A 20,323-nucleotide genomic window follows, 5' to 3' on the forward strand; every position below is an offset into this window, starting at 1 on the left:
GCATGTTAACTTCAATGAATTGTGTAAAGGACACTCATATCCCTTTGAACACAACTCTCACTATTTAACAAAATACTTTGCTTCTCTTTGTTCCATTTCAAAAGAGGATGACCTCATATTTTGCCCATAAAAATATAAGAACATCAGAAAATAGGAGCAGGAGTAGGCCAGTTGTACCCTCAAGCCTGCCCTGCCATGTAACATGATCATGTCTGATCTGCCCCATGTGCCAATTCCCTATCATCTTCAATTCCCTGATTTATCTACTTCCTCTTTAAATACCCCTAATGATTCAGCCTCCACAACCCTCTGGAATAGAGAATTCCAGAGACTTGCTACCTTCTGCAAGAAGAAGATGCTCCCTAATCTCAGAACTATGTCCCCTCTCTTGAGATCCTCTCATTAATGGAAACATCTCAACATGCAGCCTGACATGCCCCCGAAGGAACTTATATGTTCCAATATGTATCCCATTCGTCTAAATTCCAAAGAATATAGAGTCATGGAGTCATAAAGCACAGAAATGAGCTCTTTGGCCCATCATATCCATGCCAAACGCTTTAGCCATTAAATCTAATTTCTTTAGCTACTCATGACAGGACAACCTTCTCATCCCAGAAATTAATCTAGTGAATCTCTTTTGGACTACTCAATGTCAATATATCCTTTCTTAAATAAGAATGCCAAAACCATGCACAGTACTCCAGGTATGGCTCAGCAGTACCCAAATGTAATAACTGTCATGTCTTTCCTAATTATTTAGCCTGTCCATTTCTTCCTGAAGAAATCAACCAGTGCCTCCACCATCTCCGTTGTGACCTCATCGGATGCAAATCATCAGGTCCTGGTGATCTATTAGCTATCAGTCACATTAATTTCTCCAAGACTATAAATTACCTGCATTGATTTCTTTGAATTTCTTATTCCCTCTTGGCATGTGTTCGTCACTTTCTCGAGGAAGTCTTCTGGTTCTTTCCCATGAATATTTGTTTAATTTCACTTCCATTTCCTAATTCCACAATATAATTTCTTCTGTTTCAGTCTGACCTAACTTTTCCTTTTTACGTATTTCTCAGAACTTTGAAATCTCTTTTTATTTTTTATGCTGGATTATCCTAATATTCTATTCTCCCTTTCCTTTTCAATTTCTTGATTCTCCTTTGCTGAATTCTGAAATACTCCCAATCCATAGTCTTAGTTCTCTTTCTGGCTTCATTATAACCCTTTTACTTTGATGTAATAATACGTCTTGTTGGATCACATTCCTGTTGGATTTTTGTCCCTTAAAGGCTTTTTTTGTTGGAAACTACACGCTTACTCTTTAAATAGCGACGACTCATTACTGCCATAACTTTTAATGTAGATTCTCAATCTACCATGGCCAACTGCCTTCGTAGTTTGACTTGTTTAAATTTAAGATCTGTTTGAAATTGAACTAAATCACTTCCGACTTCTGTATAAAGTTCTATCATATTATTATCACATTTCCCTGAAGGCCTCGATATTAATTAACCTTTTTTCATTGCATGATACAGATCTGTTTCCCTTTTGGTTCCTCAACATAATTGATCTACATTCCACACAACTACTGCGAACATGCTTTGCCCAGTCCAGAGGTATATTAAAGATCCTCCATGACTAATATATGCCCTTGACACACGCACCTATAATTTTCCGATTTATCGTCTCCTTCCTTGGCACTGCCGTGGATGGAGGATGACTTACCTCTGCTCAGGTTTTACAGGTTCTGAGGTAACAGAGGAGGCCAATGTGGGAACTGCAGACTCTTCCACAGAGGGAGTAGCAGGAGCCTGAAGGGTATTTTGTAAAATGGTCCATTCCTTCACTGCTTACGTGGCGATTGTGTGCTCTCAATACCATCCCAAATGTTCTTTCTCTACTTTTTGGTCATGGTTAGAGATTACCAGGATTCAGTGAGGATGGTGCATTTCTTCATGAAGGCTTTGAGAGCTGTACATCTTTGAATCATTGCTTTTGTCCATCTAGTAATCTCTTCTCCACAGCTCAGGACAGTGCATCCGTTTTGGAAGTCTGATGTTGGGCATATGAACAATATGGCCTGCTCGACGCAGCTGACTGAGCGTGACTCATGCTTCAACACTGGGGATGTTGGCCTGGGAGACGACATTGATGATGGAGTAGGCTGACATTACCCTGACTGTTTGGGGCTTTAAAGACAGTTCCAACCAATGTGTTTTATTACCTTGCTCTGTCCTTCTTGAGAAACTCTGGTTATTATTTCCCAACCCCGTACTGTCGCCTCGTCCTTCCTGTTTAACAGTCTAAATTTCCCCTTGCCAGAACTCTCCTGTAATGTGAAAGGTCATGGCTGTCATGTGACATCACCGAGTACTGGTCGAAAGTGACACCACTGTCAATCAGGGTCTAGCTCCACCCAGCCATTAGCAGCTCACTTCTGACCATTGGTTCCTGTGTACACCTCTTATACCTGGCCATGACTCATTGGACTTGTTGAATTACCTGACCTAGCTCCACCCAGCTCTCCAGCACTATAAAGGATGCCACACGTGCATGGCTCTTTCTCTTTTTGATTGCTGCTGGGGTTGAAACCACATCGAGGGACCACTGGTAAGTGTGTGCACATCCACAGGGGTTTAGAGATGTTTTTAAGTAGATTCCCAGTAGCGTACAGCCATTGCTTGTCCAGAGGCAGGGGGTTCAGGCACCATATTGTGTTTTTCCCTGACCATTTGTAACTAGTTTACTCTGTGGGTGTGTGTGTGCGCACTTCACCCCCGTTGCGACTCCCCTCATGTTTCACGATTACCTGAGTGCATGTGTGTGAGTGTGCATCCGTTCCTGTTCATTCTGTTCCTACGTTTGTCCTTGTAAATAAATTCTTTTTAAAATCTAAAGATTGTGTCTGGATTCCTCTGCCTTTGAGACCCGAAAGAACCTTTTCCCACAACATCTCCCCAGGCACATTCCCAAGCCACCTTCACTGATTATTTTAAATCTTAATATGATCCAGTCTCACTGAGACAATGGCCATCCCAAAGGAATAGTTCTCTCTTTCCCATGTACTGTGACGAGTGCCCCATGAATTGAAGCCCATATCTCCAATGCCAACCTTTGAACCATGCATTCAGCACTCTGATCTCATTGACCCTTTGCCAATTTGCACATTTGCACAGTAACATAGGGGTTATTATCTTTGTGGTTCTTCTTTTTAATTTGCACAGTAAGCATTTATATTCATTCAGCAGAACCTGATTCTTTAGCCAATCTATGTTTTGGTTCCCACACAGTCCATGATGAATGCATCATTCCCCGCCAAGTTTTTTTTTCAGAGATGGCTTTACCTTTGCTATTGCAAATTTGTATCCCCCTAACTAGATTGTCTCTCATCAGTATTATTTTCCTTTCCAACCCCCCAACTTGAACAGCCCCAAACCACAGTGCTGCATTCAATTTGCTCACTTCCCATGCATTCTCTGCTCTCATTTACACAAGCTGCGAGAATTGTGTACATATTGGACAAGTGCAAAGACAGAGCTTCCTCCACTGCTACCTTCTGGATTGCCATGCATGCCTCACACGTAATAACACCATCCTCTCACTCTTGACACAGGGTTTCAACCTGAAACGTCGACAATTCCTTTCCTCCCTCAGATGCTGCTCGACCCGCTGAGTTCCTCCAGCAGATTTTTTGTCGCTCTTAACTGAGCAATTCTGCAGTACTTAGCCTAAGATGTGTGACTACCTCATCAATCAATATCCAGGTAATCTTTCCCCTCCCTGATGTACCACAGTTTCTGAATCTTGGACACAAGGTCATCAATTCTGAGCTGAATTTCATGAAGCTGCAAACACTTACTTTTGCATGGATTGCACTAGTTTCCATTTGTTCCCACAAACTACAGCTGCAAGGCATCATCTTGCCTGTCTTAATTTCACTTACTTAATTCCTCATTTTTATTAAATTACTAACATCTATTTAATTTAATATGAAGCTGCACCCTTGTCCTTATTCCAGCAATATCCTTCACTCATTGAAATTCACAGTCCATAGTACGCTGGTGGGCACTGCATACCAGGATAAAGCACATCTAACTTTATTTTGTGATCTTGTGATTTCTATCAGTTTTCAATCCACACTGGATATTCCATTTGGATCATACACTTTAATGAGAAATTGCTGTGCCCTTGTGATTCTTTTTGACCAGCCAATGACAAATTAATTGGTACATCATTCTCTTTTCCATTTCTTGCTCCTTTTTTTTTAACACCTTCCATTTTCCAGTCTGCAGGCATAACTCTGCTTTTTATTGAATGTTGGAAAATAATCATCAAAACTTATCTCCGGACTCATTTTCCTGTGGTTTCTTTATTGGATCCCATCTGACTGAAGTTTATGACTTGTATTTAGTGCTCTGAGTCACCTTGTACCATGTTTGGGATGTGGGTTCCAGAGCCAGTCTGACTTGAGTACATGTCCCATGATGATATGCCAGGCACAGCTGGTACCTGTGCAATGACAGATGGGAAACAATAGTAATGTACCTTATTGGGCAGTGACGGGTGCAAAGCTTTCACTGATGGGTCAGGAGCTGCACGTGTTGTATCTTGCAACACGGTGAAAGAGGGTTTATGAAAACTGCATAATTAAGGGTAAGAAGCCAAAGGATCCACTCTGAACCATGTGAATCAAAATGATATCTTCCCTTCAGAAGATTCAAGACTGATTTTGGAATTTATTTCTACTGTTGACACAAGAGAGTGCAAATGCTGGAATCTGGGGCAACAAACAATCTGTCGGAGGAAATCAGCGGGTCGAACAGCATCTGTTGGGGGGAGAGGAAATGTCAACATTTCGGATCGAAACCCTGCGTCAGGACAATTCCTCTTCCCCCACAGATGCTGCCTGACCCACTGAGTTCCTCCAGGAGATTGCTTGTTATTTCCATTGTTAATCACTATCTCAATCTATTGGCCCAATAACACACAAAATAGTTATTGTGTCTTTACACTTCAAGACTCGGTGACTAATTAGAATGTTTGCATCTGACTAAAGAACCATTAACAACATGCAGTGTTATATTTTAAATATTTGTTGTTCAAAATGTGACGTGCCCAAAATTGTCATAAGGCTGTGCAGCATTTGTAAGGAAATGGTTTCCAATTTCACTGTGCACAGTGCATGGAAGAAAGCTCACCTCACCTCACTATAGAATTGATCTTTATTCCCCTTCCCTTGATGGCCCAGCAAGAATGGAGCAGTTGGAAAACATTAATATGGTGGATTCAACATGTTCCAGCTCTTTGTACCATCATTGGACTGATAGCAAGCACAGGAGGACCACCTTGTTGGGCCTAATTTATGTGAAGAATCTTGCCCTGTTGATGTCATTGGGGTTGGAGAGCAATCTTTTATTTCTAGATTTGGGCAGAGGTGATCCACTCAAACAGTGAATGGACAGGAGAGGGCCAGGTAAATTTCTTAAATTATGTACTTTGAATCCATATGGTCTTCCACATCTTGCCATGACACTCCAGGCTGACACCTCCAATACTAACTATGCCAAGTACAGCCTTCTGCATCCTTATGGTATTGGAGCTCCCATTTTTGACTCTTGCTCACATGTCCAAACAATACTCCTATTTGTTGTGGGCAGGTTACTATCAGATTATTTGAACAATGTCTTGGAGTTAAAAAAGGCCAAACTTAACAGCAGGGCTGAGGTTTTCTGCTGCAGTAAAAACCCTAGTAAGCCCAAATATGTTCCAGACAACGTAGATCCAATCAGGCTAAACATCTTCAGACAAAATTGCCATCAGTAGAGTGCCCACTTGATTGATTCCTGGGACAAGGGGGATGTCCTTCAAGAAGAAATTGAGTTTATTAAACACCTTGGAATGTAGAATATAAAATGTGATTTCATTAAAACCTAAATGATTCTGAGAAAGATTGAAGGAGATAAGTGCTGAGAATATGGTTTGTCTCGCTGGGGTGAAAATTTCATCTTTGGTCAATGACATGTATGTATAACATGCATAACTTATAAGGGCTGTATGTTGCAGTTCACCCCTGAAATCAGAAGGCTTGAGAGACTATGTATTCTGTGACAGCTATTTCTTATGTTTAAGTAGTAAAATAATGTTGGTGACCTTTTCTTTGAGTGTGTTAAGTTGGCGGAGGAAGATCATTTATTGGATCATAAGGACTTCTCTATTAAACTTTTTACATGCACTTATAATATGAAAAGTACATTCACCTGGTGTGCATGCAAAATTAATTACCATATGTATTTATATAATTTACCTGCACCCAATAATGTATGCAAAAGCATAGGGCATTCCACAAACTTCGGATAAGCACCTTGATGAAAATGGATGCAAATGTAAACTCAGCATCACTTGCTCCCTCCCTTTCTTCATTTCAGGATCTTCCTTGAATATTGCAAATGAGTCTGAACATGAAATATTCCTCCTCTCCAATCACACTCTGTCTTTTGATAGTCTGTCCTCCCTCTCCATGGTTTCAATCTCCTTTCTGACACCAATCTCCCTGTTTTGCTCTGCATGAGCTCCCCCATTCACACTCATTGTTAATCCAATATGTTATCTTCAGAGACAGCCTCGGCAGCTCTGTTATCTTTACTGCTTCCAATCTCTTCCTGTGCCCCTATCCACCACCAATCTTATTAGAATCATCTTCTATCACTAAATTCCTTTGTTATAAGAGCACTGAATGCTTTAATGGTCAAAAGTGTGCACCTGGTACTGAGGCTGACTTGGAAGGGTTGGGTGAGGGGTGGCAGCTGCAGACCTGATTGCAGGTTTGGGATCAGATTGGTGATCTGAGAAATGAAAGGGGGGCGGTGGAGAGTGGAGACACAAGAAAGTGGGTCCTCTGTTATGCAGAAATGATGCAGAAACTATGTCAGGTGTGCATGGGGTGAAATGCAACCAGAAGTGCTGGTTGAATATTCGGCATGATCCAACCCAGAAATAGTCACATTTGGTAAACAGAGCTGTCTGTCTGAATATCCAGACTATAGTTTTAAAGTGATCCTTCCTTTTATTACGAATTGGTCCGGGGTGGTGAGAGGGTTAGACTGGGAATAGATGGGTCAGCATCAAAAATTGAAGGGTCTGGAGGGAGACTTGAGGATGGGGGAAAGTCTGTGTACTGTTTAGTGATACTGCTGGGCTACCAAAGGAGGCGTACACAGGGCGCAGTGTGATCCTGTGTGCAACTGACATGGAAGTTGTCTCAGAGATGCAAGGATGAACTGCAATCTGAAGGGCTCGTCCAATTTTCAGCAAGTGTGATTCATCCCCAAAATGGTCACAGTTCCTGAACAGTGCTGCCTGCCTGAATGTCTATGATATTATTTTTAAGCAATCCTTCACTTTATTGTTGCAAAATTGATTCTCAGCAGTGCTAAAGAACACAGCCAACATCTCTCTTTTAATAGGCCTAATCTAATGTTTCTCGGCATCGATATCTACTTAGTGGCAGCTAGCGTATGAGGATTGCTGAATGCTTCTGCCTATTTCATGAATAAAGCACAACTACAGATTCTTCTTCCATACATTCAATGAGTCAACATCACTCTCAATATTTGCCAGCAGCAAGATTTTATCACTTGAAACAAATTTGGATTTTACTGCTTTCCTGAGTTAGCAGCAACACATGTGAATGAATCAGATGATTCATTCTAAACTTCAAAGTTCTAACTTAATTGTAATTGCAACAACTAAAGTTGTTAAGAATCATAGAGTGATAAAGTCGCACAGCACAGAAACAGGTTCTTTGGCCTGATCCCATTTATCTGCATTAGGTCTATAGTCTTCTGTGCCTCCACCACCGCAAATGGACATGAAGCCTGCACTCAATGAGCTATACTCCGTGGTCAACAGCCTTAAGACAAGATATCCTGAGGCCCTCTTCATCATTGCAGGGGACTTCAATTAGGCCAACCTCAAGAGTATGTTACCAAAGTACTATCAGCACATCTCCTGCTCCACCAGGGGTGCCAACACCCTTGACCACTTCTATACAACCATCAAAGATGCCTTCCGAGCCACCCCTCATCCTCACTTTGGGAAATCAGACCACCAGGCTGTGCTCCTCCTCCCTACGTACAAACAGAAACTGAAACGGGAGGATCCGGTACGGAGAGTACTGCAGTGCTGGTCTGAGGAAACAGATGAGTTCCTACATGACTGCTTTGAGACAGTGGGCTGGTCCATGTTCAAAGACTCAGCTGCCAGCCTTGATGAGTCTGCCACCATCATAACAGACTTTATCAGCAAGTGTGTGGAGGACCGTGTACCAAAGAGGACAATACGGGTGTTCCCAAACAGGAAACAATGGATGAACTGAAAGATCCACTCCCTACTGAAGGAGAGGACTGCTGCACACAAATCTGGTGATCCTGATCTGTACAAGAAATCGAGGTATGACCTTCGGAAAGCTATCAGGGATGCTAAGTGGCAATACAGACTCAAAATAGAGTCCCTGACCAGCCATCAGTTATGGCAGGGCTTACATGCCATAACAGGCTACAAGACAAAGTAGGGCTGCATGGCTAACAACAGCACATCCCTTCCAGAAGAACTTAATGCATTCTATGCACATTTTGACCAGAATGGAAGTGGGTTGACACCAGCCACCCTGACAGCCACCAATGAAGCTGAACCTGTGATCACAGTGGAGGATGTAAGATCAGTCTTCCAGAGAGTGAACATGAGGAAAGCACCTGGCCCGGGTGGTATCCCTGGCCGTGTGCTCAGATCTTGTGCTGATCAGCTGGCAGAAGTATTTGTGGACATATTTAACCTCTCCTTGCTTCAAGCTCAGGTTCTCACCTGTTTTAAGAAGACCACCATCATCCCAGTACCGAAGAAAAGCAAGGTAACATGCCTCAATGACTACCAACCAGTGGCTCTGACATCCACCACCATGAGGTGCTTTGAGAGGTTGGCCATGGCACGCATCAACTCCAGCCTCCCAGACAACCTGGACCCATTGCAATTTGCCTATCACTGAAACAGATCTGCAGCGGATGCCATCTCCCTGGCCCTACACTCAGCTCTGGAGCATCTGGACAGTAAAGACACCTACGTTAGACTATTGTTTATTGACTACAGCTCTGCCTTCAATACAATAATCACAAGTAAGCTTGTCACCAAACTCCGAGACCCTCTGTAACTGGATCCTTGACTTTCTAACAAACAGACCGCAATCAGTGAGGATAGGCAACAATACCCCCGGCACGATTATTCTCAACACTGGTGCCCCACAAGGCTGCGTCCTCAGCCCTCTACTCTACTCCCTATACACTCATGACTGTGTGGCCAGATTCTGCTCTAACTCCATCTACAAGTTTGCAGATGATACCACCGTTGTAGGCCGTATCTCAAACAGCGATGAGTCAGAGTACAGGAAGGAGATAGAGAGCTTAGTGGAATGGTGTCATGACAACAACAATGTTAACAAAACAAAAGAGCTGGTCATTGACTTCAGGAAAGGGGGCGGTGTACATGCACCTGTCTACATCAATGGTGCTGAGGTCGAGAGGGTTGACAGCTTCAAGTTCCTGGGAGTGAACATCACCAACAGCCTTTCCTAGTCAAGTCACATAGAAGTCATGGCCAAGAAAGCTCACCAGTGCCTCTACTTCCTCAGGAGGCTAAAGAAATTTGGTTTGTCCCCTTTGACTCTCACAAGCTTTTACAGATGCACCATAGAAAGCATCCTATCTGGATGTATCATGGCTTGGTACGGCAATTGCTCTGTCCAGGATCGCAAGAAACTGCAGAGAGTTGTGGACACAGCTCAGCGCATTACAGACACCAGCCTCTCCTCCTTGGACTCTTTACCTCTCGCTGTCTTGGTGAAGCAGCCAGCATAATCAAAGACCCCACCCACCTGGGACATTCTCTCTTCTCTCCTCTACCATCGGGTAGAAGATACAGGAGCCTGAAGGCACATATCACCAGACTTAAGGGCAACTTCTACCCCACTGTGATAAGACCATTGTTCCCTTATACAATGAGATGGACTATGACCTCATGATCTACCTTGTTGTGACCTTGCACCTTATTGCACTGCACTTTCTCTGTAGCTGTGACACTTTACTCTGTACTGTTATTGTCTTTACCTGTACTACATCAATGCACTCTGTACTAACTCAATGTGACTGCACTGTGTAATGAATGACCTGTACGATCGGTTCGTAAGACAAGTTTTTCACTGTACCTCGGTACAAGTGACAATAATAAACCAATGCCAGTACCAATACAAAACTCTTCAGGAAGTGACTTCCAGACTCCAACCACCTTTGTTGCGTGTGTGTGTAGAAAAATATCCCCCTTACATCCTTACATCTCCTCTAAATCTCCAACTTCTCGCTTTAAACCTATCCCCTCTTGTCTAAGACACCCCTTTTGTGTCCACCTACCCTATCTATCCACCTCATGATTTCATATTGCTCTATCAGGTCACCCCTCAACCTGCTCCACTCCAGGGAAAACAAGCCCAGCTTATCCAATCTCTCCTTACAAGCATAATGCTCAAACCAGGCAACATGTCCTCTGCACCCTCTCCGGCACAAACACATCCTCCTTATAGCTTGGTAACCAGAACTGCACACAGTACTCCAGCTGTAAAGTTGTAACATTTCAGTTCTTATATACCATGCCACAGCCAATGAAGGCAAGCATTTCATATGCCTTCTTCACTACCTTATGCAGATGTGTGTCACTTCCAGGGATCTATAGACTTGTGCCCCAAGGTCCCTCTGATCAACAATCCCCAGGGCCTTATCATACCATTTACTCAGTGGACAATCTGAATGAATATGTCACAGACTTCATCAGCAAGTGTGTTGAGGACTGAATACCAAAGAGGCCAATCTGGGTGTTCCCCAAATGGAAACTATGGTTGAACCGGGAGGTCCACTCCCTACTGTTCTAGGTCTGTGGCATTCAAATCGGGTGACCCTGACCTGTACAGGAAATCTAGGTACAACTTTTGTAAAACTATCAGGGATACCAAGAGACAAGACCAGACCAAAATAGAGACCCAGACCAGCCATCAGTTGTGACAAGACTTGCATGCTACAATGGGCCACTAAGCAAAGTCGAGCAGCATCACAGACAGCAACACATCCCTCCTCAATGAGCTCAATGCAATCTGTGCACGTTTCAAACAGGTCAATTAAATGTCATGACCCACTCCAACAGCCTCCAATGCACCTGTACCCACAGTCAATGATGCAGGCGTCACATCAGTCTTCCTGAGGGTGAACCCGCAGAAAGCATCTGGCCTGGATGAAGTCCCTGTCCTTAGATCCTGCACGGACCAGCTGGTGGTGTACTTGCAGACATCTTTAACTTCTTCCCATCTGCTTTAAGAAGACCGCTATCCTTCCGGTGCCAAAGAAAAATAAGGTAACATGCCCTAATGACTACCACCGAGTGACTCTGACATCCACCATCAAGAAATGCTTCAAGAGGCTGGTCTTGACACACATCATCTCCAGCCTCCCAGACAACCTTGACCCATTGCAATTTATTACACCCAAAACAGGTTCACGGTGGATATCATATCCCCGGCCCTACACTCATCTCTGGAGCACCTGAACAACAAAGACGCCTAAGTCAGAGTGCTATTTGTTGATTATAGCTCCACCTTCAATGTCATAATTCCAGACAAACTCATCTCCAAACTCCTAGGCCTAGGACTCAATAACTCCCTTTGCAACTGGATCCTTGACTTCCTGGCTAACAGACCGCAATCAGAGAGGATAGGCAGCAACATCCCCACCATGGTTATCCTCAAGAATGGTGCCCCACAAGGCTGTATCCTCAGCCCCCAACTCTACTCCCTGTACACTCATGACTGCGTGGTCAGATTCTGTTCTAACTCCATCTACAAGTTTGCAGATGATAGCACCATAGTGGGTGAATGTCAAATAATGATGAGTCAAAGTACAGGCAGGAGATAGAGAGTCCAGTGACATGATGTCATGATGACAACTTTTCCCTCAGTGTCAACAAAACAAAAGGGCTGGTCATTGGCTTCAGAGAGGGGGTGGTGCACACATTCATGTTTACATCAATGGTGCTGAGGTGGAAAGGGTTGAGAGCTTCAAGTCCCTAAGAGTGAACATCATCAATAGCCAGTCCTGGTCCAACTATGTGGACGCCATGACCGAGCAAGCACACCAGTACCTCTACCTCCTTAGGAGACAAAGGAAATTCGGCATGTCCCCATTGACACTCACCAATTTTTATCAATGCACCACAGAAAGCATCCTATCCAGATGCATCATGGCTTGGTATGGTAATTGCTCTGTCTAAGACCGCAAAAGACTGCCGAGAGAGGGCAGTACAGCACCGTAAAGGTTAGCGTAACGCTATTACAGTGCCAGTGATCAGGTTTCAATTCCTGCTGCTGTCTGTAAAGAGTTTGTATGTTCTCCCTGTGACTGCGTGGGTTTCCTCCAGGTGCTCGTTTCCTCCCGCATTCCAAAGACGCACAGGTTAGTAGGTTTACATGGGTGTAATTGGGTGGTGCGGGTTCATTGGGCTGGAAGGGCCTGTTACCGTGCTGAAAACTAAAGTTTTAAATAAGTTGTAGACCTAGCTCAGCACATACCGAAAACCAGCCTCCCCTTCATGGACTCTGTCTGCACTTCTCACTGCCTCAGTAAAATAGCCAACATAATCAAGGACCTCACCCACACTGTTCATTCTCTCTTCTCTCCCTCCCATTGGGCAGAAGGTACAAAAGCCTGATAGCAAGTACCATCAGGCTCAAGGACAGCTTCTATCCTGCTGTTAAAAGACTATTGAATGGTTCCCTGGTACGATAAGATGGACTCTTGACCTCACAATCTACCTTGTTATGGCCTTGCACCTTATTGTTTGCCTGACATTTTCTCTGTAACTGTAACTCTTTATTCTGCATTCTATAATTGCTTTTCCCTTGTACTACCTCAATGCACTGATGTGATGAAATGATCTGTATGGGTGGCATGCAAAACAAAGTTTTTCACTGTATCTTGGTACATGTGACAATAATAAACCAATTTACCAATTCCTCCTACATTCACATCCAAGTCATTAATGTGTATCACAAGCATGAATTTCTAATAATTCCCAGTAAATGCTGTCTCTCACCCTCTATTATTAGACATATTGATCCTGGGAAAAAGATACCAGCTGTCTACTCTATCTATGCCTCTCATAATTTTATAAACCTCTGTCAGATCTCCCCTCAGCTTCCACCACTCCAGAGAAAACAACGCTCGATAGCCCAACCTTTCCTTGTAGCACATGTCCTCTAATCCAACTAGCATCCAGGTGAAGCTTTTCTGCACCCTCTCCAAAGCTTCTAGGGGGAAAAACAATTACCAGGAACAAAAATCCTTTTGGTCAATGACACTCTAGAATCCAAAGAAAATGGAGGCCAAAAATTTGCAAGAACTTAATCACAATGGTATTTTCCAGATTTGCACACCCTGATTTCAAGATGGCCTGTGTGAAATCTAACTAATAGATACAGCATTAGTATCATTAGGGCTTTCAAGGGGACAGAAACTAAATGAAGTGTCATTAATATGCTTGACTATTAACACACATCTGAATAGGTTGCCAAAGCTGTAACATTGCTTATAGTCTTGCTCTCCTTGTTTGAAGAAGGATCTATTGGTGGGTGAGCATTTGGGGGACAGTGAGCATTGCTCCATAACCTTTAAAATTGTCATGGACAGGGACAGGTGCAGAGAGCACAAGAGGTTTTTCAATTGGGGAAAGGCGAACTACGAGGCTATGAGGAGAGAACTTGGGAGTGTAAATTGGGATGTCCTTTTTGAAGGAAAATGTACCATGGAGATGTGGTCGATGTTCAGGGATCTTATGCAGGATGTTAGGGATAAATATGTCCCGGTGAGGCAGAGAAGGAATGGCAGATTGAAGGAACCGTGGGTGACGAGAGAGGTGGAACGTCTTGTTAGGGAGAAGAAGGTAGCATACGTGAGGTATAAGCAGCAAGGTTCAGACAGGGCCCGTGAGGAATATAGGGTAGCGAGGAAGGAACTTAAGAAAGGGCTGAGGAGAGCGAGAAGGGGACATGAAAAGGCTTTGGCTAGTAAGGTTAAGGAAAACCCCAAGGCCTTTTTCAAGTACGTGAAGGGTAGGAGGATGGCTAGGGTAAAGGTAGGTCCGATTAAGGACAAAAGTGGGAGAATTTGCCTGGAGGCGGCGGAAGTGGGAGAAGTTCTCAATGAGTACTCCTCTTCGGTATTCACCAGGGAGAGGGGTCTTGATGACGCGGAAGGGAGTGCTGGTAGGGGTAATGTTCTCGAGGTTGTAGATATCAAGAGAGAGGATGTGTTGAAGTTGTTAAATAATATTAAAACAGATAAATCTCCGGGGCCTGAGGGGATTTTCCTCAGGCTGCTTCAAGAGGCTAGGGAGGAGATTGTTGAGCCGCTGGTAAAGATCTTTGAGTCCTCGTTGTCCACAGGGATGGTGCCGGAGTATTGGAGGATTGCGAATGTTGTCCCCTTGTTCAAAAAAGGTAATAGGGATAAACCAGGGAATTATAGACCGGTGAGTCTCACGTCTGTGGTGGGTAAGCTGTTAGAAAGGATTCTAAGGGATAGGATTTATGAACACCTAGAGAATCATGGACTGATTAGGGACAGCCAGCATGGCTTTGTGAAGGGAAGATCTTGCCTCACAAGCCTGATAGAGTTCTTTGAGGAGGTGACCAGGAAGATTGATGAGGGCAGTGCGGTGGATGTGGTTTACATGGATTTTAGTAAGGCATTTGATAAGGTTCCTCATGGTAGGCTTCTTCAGAAGGTCAGAGGCCAAGGGATCCAAGGAAGCTTGGCTGTGTGGATTAGGAATTGGCTTGCATGTAGAAAGCAGAGGGTTGTGGTGGAAGGAGTGCCCTCAGATTGGAAGGCAGTGACTAGTAGTGTCCTGCAGGGATCAGTTCTGGGACCTCTACTTTTTGTGATATTTATGGATGACTTAGTTGAGGGGGTGGAGGGCTGGGTTAGTAAGTTTGCGGACAACACTAAGATAGGCAGTGTTGTGGATAGTGTGGAGAGCTGTCGGAGCTTACAGAGGGATATTGATAGGATGCAGAGCTGGGCTGACAAGTGGCAGATGGAGTTCAATCCGGAGAAGTGTGAGGTGGTACACTTTGGAAGGACAAACTCCAGGGCAGAGTACTGGGTGAATGGCAAGGTACTTGGCAGTGTGGAGGAGCAGAGGGATCTGGAGGTTCATATTCACAGTTCATTGAAAGTTGCCTCACAGGTGGAAAGAGCAGTTAAGAAGGCCAATGGGATGTTGGCTTTCATAAGTCGCGGGATTGAGTTTAAGAGCCGCGAGGTGATGATGCAGCTTTACAAAACTCTAGTTAGGCCACACTTAGAGTACTGTGTTCAGTTCTGGTCGCCTCATTATAGGAAGGATATGGAGGCGTTGGAGAGGGTGCAGAGGAGATTTATCAGGATGCTGCCTGGATTGGAGAGTATTGAATATGAGGAGAGGCTTAAGGTGCTAGGGCTTTATTCACTGGAAAGGAGGAGGATGAGAGGAGACATGATAGAGGTATATAAAATACTGAGAGGAATAGATAGAGTAGACAGTCAGCGCCTCCTTCCCAGGGCACCAATGCTCAAGACGAGAGGTCATGGCTTTAAGGTTATGGGTGGGAGGTTCAGGGGAGATGTCAGGGGGAGGTTTTTCACCCAGAGAGTGGTTGGTGCATGGAATGCACTGCCTGGGGTGGTGGTGGAGGCTGATACATTGAACAGGTTCAAGAGCTTGTTGGATAGGCATATGGAGGAGTGTGGGATGGGGGGATATGCGGGAGGAAGGGGTTAGGTAGTGTGAGGGTGGTTTGATGGACGGCACAGCATGGTGGGCCGAAGGGCCTGTTTTGTGTTGTATGGTTCTATGGTTCTATATATTTTCATGGATCAAGGAAAGCCCAGGACAAAGGGGTTGTTGAAATGACCTTGCATGTGCCAGAAAGCCAGCAGTTGGGTTTCCTTTTTCTTATGGTCGTATGCTACAAGTCATTTTAATTGTGGCACCTCTCTCTAAAAGAGAGCAAAATGTAAACTCAGATCACTACAACAAGTAATAATACGAACGTTCCACTAGATTGTAACCGAGGGAATGTATGAACACCAAATACTAGTCAACCATTAGAATTATACTGAAAGGATTATAAATGGCTTTTATTCAGTGGTACTGTTCAGAGTGTTTCTGTTATTGTCATGTATGATATTCCGGCATGGGATCTGACAGATCAGTACAAGGTGAAGATAAATTTGAAACCTTTTTGGGTGTTGAAATGGTGATATGAATACTTTGCAATAACTCTGGTAGATTTGCCTACCTCATGACACACAAGGACAACACTGCACATAATTGTTGTGCAGCTGTGACTGGCACAGACTCCAAACACTAGTTTTGTTCTCCAAGAAATCAACCTAACACTATTCTTTCTGCATGAAATAAAGACAAAATGGAATGTCTTGAAGCAAAGGTGCTTGACATGGACATTTACCTGCTTGACCTCACTTCGACGACACAGTGGCAGAATTAGTATAGCTGTACTAATTCCACCACCAGCTACCTGGGATCATGCTCAGCTCTAGTGCTGTCTATGTGAACCTTACATGTTCTCCTTGTGATTGCATTGGTTTCCTCCAGGTGAGTCATAGAGTTATACAGCTTGGAAGCCGGACCTTCAGTTCAACTTGTCTATACCAACCAAGATGCCTACCTGAGCTAGTCCATTTTGCCTGCATTTGGCCCATATCCCTCTGAACCATGTACCTGTCCAAGTGTCTTTTAAATGTAATTGTTCCCGCCTCTACCATTTCCTCCGGCAGCTCATTCCATATACACACCACATTCTGTGTGAAAAACTTGTCTCTCCGGCCCTCTTTAAATCTTTCCCCTCTCACTTTAAACCCATTCCCTCGAGTTTTATACTCCCCTACCATTCACCTTATCTATGCCCCTCATGATTTTATAAAACTGTATGTTACACCCCCAGCCTCCTTCGCCCCAGGGGAAACAATCCCAGCCCATCCAGTCTTTCTTTGTAAGTCAAACCCTCCAGTTCCAGTAATATCCCTGTGAATCTTTTACACAGCTTTCAAGCTTAAGATGCATTTCACTGTGTGTTTTGATATACATGTGCCTAATATTAATCTTATTATTCTTAATCACATCCTTCTTATAGCATGGTGACCAGAACTGCACACAGTATTCCAAGTGCAATCTCATCAAACTCTTCTGCAGCTGCACTCAAAGCACCAACCAATGAAGGCAACCATACCATTGTAGCGGCTAGCTACACTACTATAAAATAAAGACACGGAGTCGGTTGCTTGCAGTCAGAAGTCGATTGCTCGACAGGGGTGCGGTGTGCCTTTTATTCTCGAACTGTTCCCATGCTTCAGTTCCCGCGCTGACATCACGCACAGGTCACCTGACCTTCCTGCACGCGGGCCTTCCCAGCCCAACGATGGAGAAGAAGGAGGGCCCCGTGCCATCTTGGGTTGGGGCCTCCGATAATGCTCGCAATCTCAGGAGCCGGTTTGATACTGGTAAGGTGAGTCGCCACATAACCACGCCCCCCACCCCCCCAGAACTGGCGATACTGTCGCAAAACCCAGAATTAAATAAACTATGATTGGGTGGCCTGCCCCTGCGTCATGCTCGCTGGACCACTACCAGTTGGTCCAGATCCAAATGAGCCAGCTTCAGCCGGTCAATTGTAAAAACCTCTTCGCACCCCCCAATGTCCAGCACAAACGTAGACCCATTGTTCTCGATGACCCGGAATGGCCCTTCGTATGGCCGCTGCAGCAGTGTTCGGTGCGCGCCCCTCCTGACAAAGATAAACTTACAGTCTCGGAGGGACGTTGACATACGGGTTGGGGCCTGTCTGTGTCGCAAGGTGGGTATCGGGGCCAGGTTGCCAAGCCACTTGTGCAGCTGGTCGAGCGTCGCAGCAGGTTCTTCCTCTGGTCCCTGAGGGGCTGGTAGGAACTCGCACCGGACGGCCAAGGGCATTCTGTAGACCATCTCCGCGGATGAGGCATGCAGGTCCTCTTTTGGCGCAGTGCGTATCCCCAGCAGGACCCAGGGGAGTTCATCCACCCAGTTGGGCCCTTAAGGCGGGCCATGAGTGCTGACTTCAGGTGTCAATGGAACCTCTCCACCAGCCCATTGGATTGCGGGTGATAGGCAGTGGTGAGGTGGATCTGGGAACCCCACAAGTCGGCAACAGCAGACCACAGGCTGGAGGTGATTTGAGCTCCCCTGTCTGAGGTGATATGGGCCGAGACACCGAAACGGGCCACCCAAGTTGACAAAAGGGCCCGTGTGCAGGACTTGGTGAAGGTGTCTGCGAGAGGGATGGCTTCGGGCCACCGGGTAAAGCGGTCGACAATCGTGAGGAGGTACCACGCTCCTCGGGAGACTGGGAGGGGACCGACAATGTCGACATGAATATGGTTGAACCTCCGGTGGGTAGGTTGAAAGTCCTGCAGAGGGGCCTTGACATGCTGCTGTACTTTTGAGGTTTGGCAGTGTGTGCAGGACTGGGCCCATTCGGAAACCTGTTTACGCAGGCCATGCCAGATGAACTAGTCAGACACCATCCAAGCAGTAGTCTGGATGGATGGGTGTGCCAGGCCACGGATGGAATCAAACACACGTCGATGCCAGGCAGCTGGAACGATGGGACGGGGTTTACCGGCAGAGATATTGCAGATCAGGGTGCGTTCGCCGGGGCCTACCAGTAGGCCTTGCAGTTGCAGGCCCGGGACTGCGGTGCGATAGCTGGGAATCTCCATGTCCGTTTGTTGTGCCTCTGCCAAGGTGCCGAAATCCACCCCCTGGGACAAAACTTGGATGGTGGGCTGTGAAAGTGCATCCGCAACCACATTCTTTTTCCTGGAAAGATGGCGGACGTCAGTGGTGTGCTCCGAGATGTACGACAAGTGCCGCTGCTGCTGTGCTGACCAGGGATCTGAGACCTTGCTGAAAGCGAAGGTCAACAGCTTGTGGTCGGTGAAAGCTGTAAATGGCCTGCCCTCTGAGAAGTATCGGAGGTGTCTGATGGCCAGGTACAACGCCAACAGCTCGCGGTTGAAGGCGCTATATTTGAGCTCTGGTGCTCGAAGGTGTCTGCTGAAGAATGCCAACGGTTGCCAAAGCCCTTTGATGAGCTGCTCGAGAACGCCTCCGACCGCTGTGCTGGAGGCGTTGACCGTGAGGGTAGTCGGGATGTCTGCACGAGGATGCACCAACATGACTGCGTCCGCCAAGGCCTGCTTGGTTTTGATGAATGCAGTGTCAACCTCCTCTGACCAAACAATGTCCTTGCTTCCGCCCGACAGGAGAGCAAACAACAGGCGCATGATGCGGGCCGCGGGTGGTATGAACCGGTGATAAAAGTTTACCATACCGAGAAATTCCTGCAGGCCCTCGGTGGAGGTGGGTCCGGTGAAGTGGAGGATGGCGTCGACCTTTGCAGGTAGGGGCGAGGCGCCATGTTTGTCAATCCGATGGCCCAGGCAATCGATTGTCTCGAGCCCAAACTGGCATTTGGCTGGGTTGATGGTCAAGCTGAAATCCTTCAGGCAAGAACAGAGTTGGCGGAGGTACGTGAGATGTTCCTGGTGGTTGCTGCTGGCGATCAAGATGTCATCAAGGTATATGAAGATGAAGTCAAGGTCGCGCCCGACCGCGTCCATCAGTCGTTGGAAGGACTGAGCAACGTTCTTGAGGCCAAAGGGCATCCGGATGAATTCAAAGATGCCGAAAGGTGTGATCAGCGCCGTCTTTGGAATGTCGTCCGGATGCACCAGGATCTGGTGATAGCCGCGAACGAGGTCGACCTTGGAAAAAATGGACCGCCCATGCAGGTTAGCAGCAAAGTCCTGAATATGCGGCACAGGGTACTGGTCCGGGGTAGTTACGTCGTTCAGGTGTCGGTAATCGCCAAAGGGTCACCACCTTCCGGCTGCCTTGGGGACCATGTGTAGCGGAGAGGCCCATGGGCTGTCCGACCTGCGGATGATCCCCAACTCCTCCATCTTCTTAAATTCCTCCTTCACGAGGTGGAGCTTGTCCGGGGGTAGCCGTCGGGTGCGGGAGTGGAGGGGTGGGCCCTGGGTGGGGATGTGATGCTGGATGCCGTGCTTGGGTAAGGTGGTGGAGAACTGGGGTGTTAGTACAGACGGGAACTCTGCCAGGACCCCAGCGAACTTGT

General features: G+C 45.8%; 1 protein-coding gene across 1 annotated transcript in view; it reads right to left on the reverse strand.

Annotated features, from left to right (window-relative positions):
- sntg2 (syntrophin, gamma 2) overlaps positions 1-20,323 on the reverse strand; it is a 226,240-nt gene that overhangs the window by 82,298 nt on the left and 123,619 nt on the right. The window lies entirely within an intron of this gene.

The sequence above is a fragment of the Pristis pectinata genome, chromosome 10 (assembly GCF_009764475.1).
Source record: "Pristis pectinata isolate sPriPec2 chromosome 10, sPriPec2.1.pri, whole genome shotgun sequence".
NCBI lineage: Eukaryota > Metazoa > Chordata > Chondrichthyes > Rhinopristiformes > Pristidae > Pristis > Pristis pectinata.